The sequence below is a fragment of the Pteropus vampyrus genome, unplaced genomic scaffold (assembly GCF_000151845.1).
Source record: "Pteropus vampyrus isolate Shadow unplaced genomic scaffold, Pvam_2.0 Scaffold133, whole genome shotgun sequence".
Classification (NCBI taxonomy): Eukaryota; Metazoa; Chordata; class Mammalia; order Chiroptera; family Pteropodidae; genus Pteropus; species Pteropus vampyrus.
Genome location: NW_011888914.1, coordinates 349,223 through 356,016, shown reverse-complemented (window position 1 = coordinate 356,016; position 6,794 = coordinate 349,223). Strand labels below are relative to the sequence as shown.

At 32.0% G+C, this 6,794-nt stretch overlaps 1 protein-coding gene across 1 annotated transcript in view; it reads right to left on the bottom strand.

Moving 5' to 3' along the window:
• EPHA7 (EPH receptor A7) overlaps positions 1-6,794 on the bottom strand; it is a 163,120-nt gene that overhangs the window by 100,448 nt on the left and 55,878 nt on the right. The window lies entirely within an intron of this gene.

Genomic DNA, 6,794 nt, shown 5'->3' with positions numbered 1-6,794 from the left:
ATCCCACAGTGAATGAAGGTATTACGGAAAGAGCCAGTAATTTTAGGGTGATCTATTTTTATTAACTTTCATACTCCTGCAGATATTTCTGTGTTAATGCAATAGGTCCATGAAAGAATTATAGTGCAGTTATAATGTTTTAATGGGGGAGGTCATCTTGAGGGCCTAGAATATGACTTATTTGTTTCCTTCTGGCAATATCATATCCATTCTGAAGCTCTAGATTGACTGGCATCTTTTCTGTGAGGAATTTTCCTTTTCTACAAATGTAAAGAATCATTTCTTCTTCAGGGTTTCTGTATCTTCTTCATAAGGCTGTTCTACAACATGTATCATTTTATATTCAAGTGCCCTATCATGAGTTGTGCAATTAAATATGTATCTGCTACAGCATGAGCTTCTCACAAGGACAGGACTATTCTTTACCTTCCTATCCTAGCATCCTCCACAGTACTTGACACATCTTACTCAGTATAGTTGGATGAATTAATATTTTAAAAGGAACATTTAAATAGCTCTTGAGAACACGTACATAATTATTAAGATCATATGTGTTCAAGAGAGTCTTCCAATCTGAGTCTTTACTATCTAACAGTGTTTTCTGTGTACTAGTTGTATAACAAATGTAGAGAATCATAATGCCATAAATCAAATGTATACGCTTTCTCTTTCACCTGTGTATTTTTTAAATATCTCCAATATATATAAGTTTGGTCTGTGTGACTTCACATTTAATATCATTTCTAAGCAAACAATAATAAAAAGAATATATTTCAGCTAGCTTATGTAGGTCATATGTTCTTGATAAGTAAATACAAAAATTATCTAAATATGAATATCACGTATTATCCTTCTCTATACACTGCTCTTAAAACTAATTATTGATTTAAATAAGAACTACAGTCTTAAGATAACTCATGACTAGCTAACATTCACATTTTACATAGGCCAAACAAAATTAATTTCTCCTTCCTCCAATGTTATAACACATAATTGCCAATTCTGGGCCTCCATTATTACCCCTACATTATTACCCCTACATTATTACCCCTACATTTTTTCTCTACAAGGGTAGAGAAAAAATTTAGTGTTTTTGCCTTGACAACATTCACAGAGTTATATAAAAAGGACTCATCAGCATTCATCTTGCTATTCACTGAAATAACACTTTTATAACAATAGTTTTTCAGTTTTTTCCAATATTGCCTCATTTAACAGGATACAGGAAGCTAGATATTATTTTATCTCCATTTTACTCATATAGCACATTAGTGATTCATCCATGAGCATGTACCTCATAAGTGGCAGAACAGGGGCTGGAGCACAGATCCTTTAACACCAATAGCCCTATTCCTACTCTGAGCAAAGGACAAAAGTTCTTCAAAGTATTTCCATTTCCACAAACACCAGTATGGAAAGTCTTGAGCTCCAGACTCCAAACTTTAATAGAAAAGGAACTACAAAGTGCACACATGACCTTTCAAACAATGGCTGATTATATTCTATCCTTATGCTGTATTCTTGCCCAGACGCATGCATATTCTCTTAATAAATCTTTTTATGCAAGGCATCAGTGGACTGCTGATGAGAGAGATAACTGACCATAGATTCAGATTTAAATTTATTATTGAACTGATTTCAGCATAAACTAGGTGGGAGGCAATGCTGTTTGGTTAATGGAGGATGAGACTTTCAAGGATCATTGCAGGTTTCCATGATAGTCATGAACATGGACAAAGTTTCAAATCATCCCTCCTTTAAAAAAAGCAAAAATATTGATGATAGGGTGCGTGTGGGAGGGAAGTGAGTATACAGATTCAATAGAACAGTCATTAAGACATTCTAAATTTCCTCTGTTAAAAAATAAATTAAAACTTTTAAAATTACCACAGCTTGCTGCCTTATTTAAATTCATTTCTTTTTGAAAGTGGAAAATGCTACCAGAAAAAGCTAACAGTGTAAATTTATGAATTTTTAGCATTTGAGATGTAGTAAAGACTGGGCAATTGTGAACTAATATTTTAATGTAAAAGTGCAAACCTAGTTTGCTTTTTAACTTTATTATATTTATTCTTTATAAAAAAATTAATAGCTTTACTGGGGTATAATTTACATATCATAAAATTCACTAATTTTAAGTACATGATTCAATATTTTTTAGTATATATACAGAGTTGTGTAACCATAATAATCGAATTTTTACACATTTAAATTATCTCCCTGCAAAAAACTAATATATCTAGTGTGTTCTTAACCAGAAGAGAATCAACATCCAAAGCCATTTTACCTACCTACTGTGAGATATATCACTCGGGAATTTATGGAAAATCTATGACCTACTTAGCCTGTGTAGTATTAACTTGAAAAATTGAACGACAGACATTTAAAGAGCAAGAAAACAGATTCCAAAAGCGACCTATTTGGCAAATTATCTGTGGTATCAGTTTAGCGTGTTTAGGTCATATTAAAAAAAAAAATTAAAATGTCCCTTTTTATACTTGAGATCAGCAGGAATAAAGTAGTTATTCCAGTTCAGTAGACCTAAGAGTCCTATTAATGGTTCCAAAGATAGCTCTAATGTCACAATTGTGAACCCAAAATGTTTCAAACCTACTCACTGTAGAATTATGATGAGAAATTTTGATATAATGTAACACAAGTAAAAATATGTAACGACAACAGCATTTTAAAAAATTAGTATACAGGACAAGGGTAAGGAAAATAAATCAATCCAAGTATCAGTTCAATTAGTTCTTTTGTCCAATTTTTGAAGATTTAGAAAGTCTCTATGTTGTTTTACCTCCAGACTTCTACTTTTACATAAGAGATCTGATTTGTAATAGCCTTTTAAATAAACATCAAAAAGAAACCTTTAGAGTAAGACCCTACTAAACTGTTCAAAATGGTAAACAGGAGACTATATGCATAATTTTCATTTTACAGATATAATTTAAATAGGTAACATTTTGTTATAATTGGCATAGAAGTGAAATATAGATTAGTCTATGTCCAGGAATTGGGGATAATAATGCTTTATGACAGTCGGCCAAAGATCAAGAAGACTTTGCTATAAGCTTATGATGCATAAACAACTGAGGATTCCAGTGCAGGTTCCTTTTTATTAATGACAATGAAATACCACTTGAATACATCTACTACATGGCATCTTCTTTCAGCAGCAAGAATTTTCAAAAGGTTGAGAAAGCCCTCAATTGTTGACACTTCCTTTAGTAATAAGACTTTCCTGAAGATGTAGAAAGTCTCCAGTTTATGAAACTTCCTTCCCAATTTGTATTTTCCAAAACATACTCACCACAGCAAAGAATGACTGAGTACGGTATCTCAAATGCCAGTAAGAAAATAAGTGAAAACTGTTTTTAGGCTAAACTACAAGTTCATAATCATCATGGCTATTGTATTTCCTAATTCGTTTCTTTTGAAATCCATGCGATCTCCCAAGCACTTATTCTAAAATTATAGACATTAATATGATCACAAATCCTACTGATGAACTTAAAATTCCATGTAAATTAATGCAGACTTGCTATATATTAAAAATATCACATTCTATGTGGTAAAAAAAAATTGGTTAACACTATGTGAGACAGTTCAATCAACTCTTTCATTGCTCTTAAAACTAATTATTGATTTAAATAAGAACTACAGTCTTAAGATAACTCATGACTAGCTAACATTCACATTTTACATAGGCCAAACAAAATTAATTTCTCCTTCCTCCAATGTTATAACACATAATTGCCAATTCTGGGCCTCCATTATTACCCCTACATTATTACCCCTACATTATTACCCCTACATTTTTTCTCTACAAGGGTAGAGAAAAAATTTAGTGTTTTTGCCTTGACAACATTCACAGAGTTATATAAAAAGGACTCATCAGCATTCATCTTGCTATTCACTGAAATAACACTTTTATAACAATAGTTTTTCAGTTTTTTCCAATATTGCCTCATTTAACAGGATACAGGAAGCTAGATATTATTTTATCTCCATTTTACTCATATAGCACATTAGTGATTCATCCATGAGCATGTACCTCATAAGTGGCAGAACAGGGGCTGGAGCACAGATCCTTTAACACCAATAGCCCTATTCCTACTCTGAGCAAAGGACAAAAGTTCTTCAAAGTATTTCCATTTCCACAAACACCAGTATGGAAAGTCTTGAGCTCCAGACTCCAAACTTTAATAGAAAAGGAACTACAAAGTGCACACATGACCTTTCAAACAATGGCTGATTATATTCTATCCTTATGCTGTATTCTTGCCCAGACGCATGCATATTCTCTTAATAAATCTTTTTATGCAAGGCATCAGTGGACTGCTGATGAGAGAGATAACTGACCATAGATTCAGATTTAAATTTATTATTGAACTGATTTCAGCATAAACTAGGTGGGAGGCAATGCTGTTTGGTTAATGGAGGATGAGACTTTCAAGGATCATTGCAGGTTTCCATGATAGCCATGAACATGGACAAAGTTTCAAATCATCCCTCCTTTAAAAAAAGCAAAAATATTGATGATAGGGTGCGTGTGGGAGGGAAGTGAGTATACAGATTCAATAGAACAGTCATTAAGACATTCTAAATTTCCTCTGTTAAAAAATAAATTAAAACTTTTAAAATTACCACAGCTTGCTGCCTTATTTAAATTCATTTCTTTTTGAAAGTGGAAAATGCTACCAGAAAAAGCTAACAGTGTAAATTTATGAATTTTTAGCATTTGAGATGTAGTAAAGACTGGGCAATTGTGAACTAATATTTTAATGTAAAAGTGCAAACCTAGTTTGCTTTTTAACTTTATTATATTTATTCTTTATAAAAAAATTAATAGCTTTACTGGGGTATAATTTACATATCATAAAATTCACTAATTTTAAGTACATGATTCAATATTTTTTAGTATATATACAGAGTTGTGTAACCATAATAATCGAATTTTTACACATTTAAATTATCTCCCTGCAAAAAACTAATATATCTAGTGTGTTCTTAACCAGAAGAGAATCAACATCCAAAGCCATTTTACCTACCTACTGTGAGATATATCATTCGGGAATTTATGGAAAATCTATGACCTACTTAGCCTGTGTAGTATTAACTTGAAAAATTGAACGACAGGCATTTAAAGAGCAAGAAAACAGATTCCAAAAGCGACCTATTTGGCAAATTATCTGTGGTATCAGTTTAGCGTGTTTAGGTCATATTAAAAAAAAAAATTAAAATGTCCCTTTTTATACTTGAGATCAGCAGGAATAAAGTAGTTATTCCAGTTCAGTAGACCTAAGAGTCCTATTAATGGTTCCAAAGATAGCTCTAATGTCACAATTGTGAACCCAAAATGTTTCAAACCTACTCACTGTAGAATTATGATGAGAAATTTTGATACAATGTAACACAAGTAAAAATATGTAACGACAACAGCATTTTAAAAAATTAGTATACAGGACAAGGGTAAGGAAAATAAATCAATCCAAGTATCAGTTCAATTAGTTCTTTTGTCCAATTTTTGAAGATTTAGAAAGTCTCTATGTTGTTTTACCTCCAGACTTCTACTTTTACATAAGAGATCTGATTTGTAATAGCCTTTTAAATAAACATCAAAAAGAAACCTTTAGAGTAAGACCCTACTAATCTGTTCAAAATGGTAAACAGGAGACTATATGCATAATTTTCATTTTACAGATATAATTTAAATAGGTAACATTTTGTTATAATTGGCATAGAAGTGAAATATAGATTAGTCTATGTCCAGGAATTGGGGATAATAATGCTTTATGACAGTCGGCCAAAGATCAAGAAGACTTTGCTATAAGCTTATGATGCATAAACAACTGAGGATTCCAGTGCAGGTTCCTTTTTATTAATGACAATGAAATACCACTTGAATACATCTACTACATGGCATCTTCTTTCAGCAGCAAGAATTTTCAAAAGGTTGAGAAAGCCCTCAATTGTTGACACTTCCTTTAGTAATAAGACTTTCCTGAAGATGTAGAAAGTCTCCAGTTTATGAAACTTCCTTCCCAATTTGTATTTTCCAAAACATACTCACCACGGCAAAGAATGACTGAGTACGGTATCTCAAATGCCAGTAAGAAAATAAGTGAAAACTGTTTTTAGGCTAAACTACAAGTTCATAATCATCATGGCTATTTTATTTCCTAATTCGTTTCTTTTGAAATCCATGCGATCTCCCAAGCACTTATTCTAAAATTATAGACATTAATATGATCACAAATCCTACTGATGAACTTAAAATTCCATGTAAATTAATGCAGACTTGCTATATATTAAAAATATCACATTCTATGTGGTAAAAAAAAATTGGTTAACACTATGTGAGACAGTTCAATCAACTCTTTCATTATTCCTAATTATCATGCAGACTTTGATCGTGAGCATATATCACATAAAAAGGTAAAAAATGCCAGAAATATCTTACATTTAATTTTATCCAATATTTTCACTCTCCTCCCCTAGATCTTTTAACACAGTTGCTTGTCTTAGAGCAGTCTTAACTGGTTTACAATTTATCCCTTTTATTTCTCCTGCCAGATCTCTGGAGGAGATGTTAATGAGTCTAGTAACGGTTTAACAGGCAACAGGAGAAATAACAAAGAAAAGTTAAAGGTGTGAATAATCAACAAGCTGGAATAATTGAGTTTTGTGTAGCCACGCTAACTAAATATTCAAGTGAGACACCTCAGTTACATAGTAACATTATTCACTTAGTAAAGACAAAAACAAAAACATACCTGCTTGACCAGTGG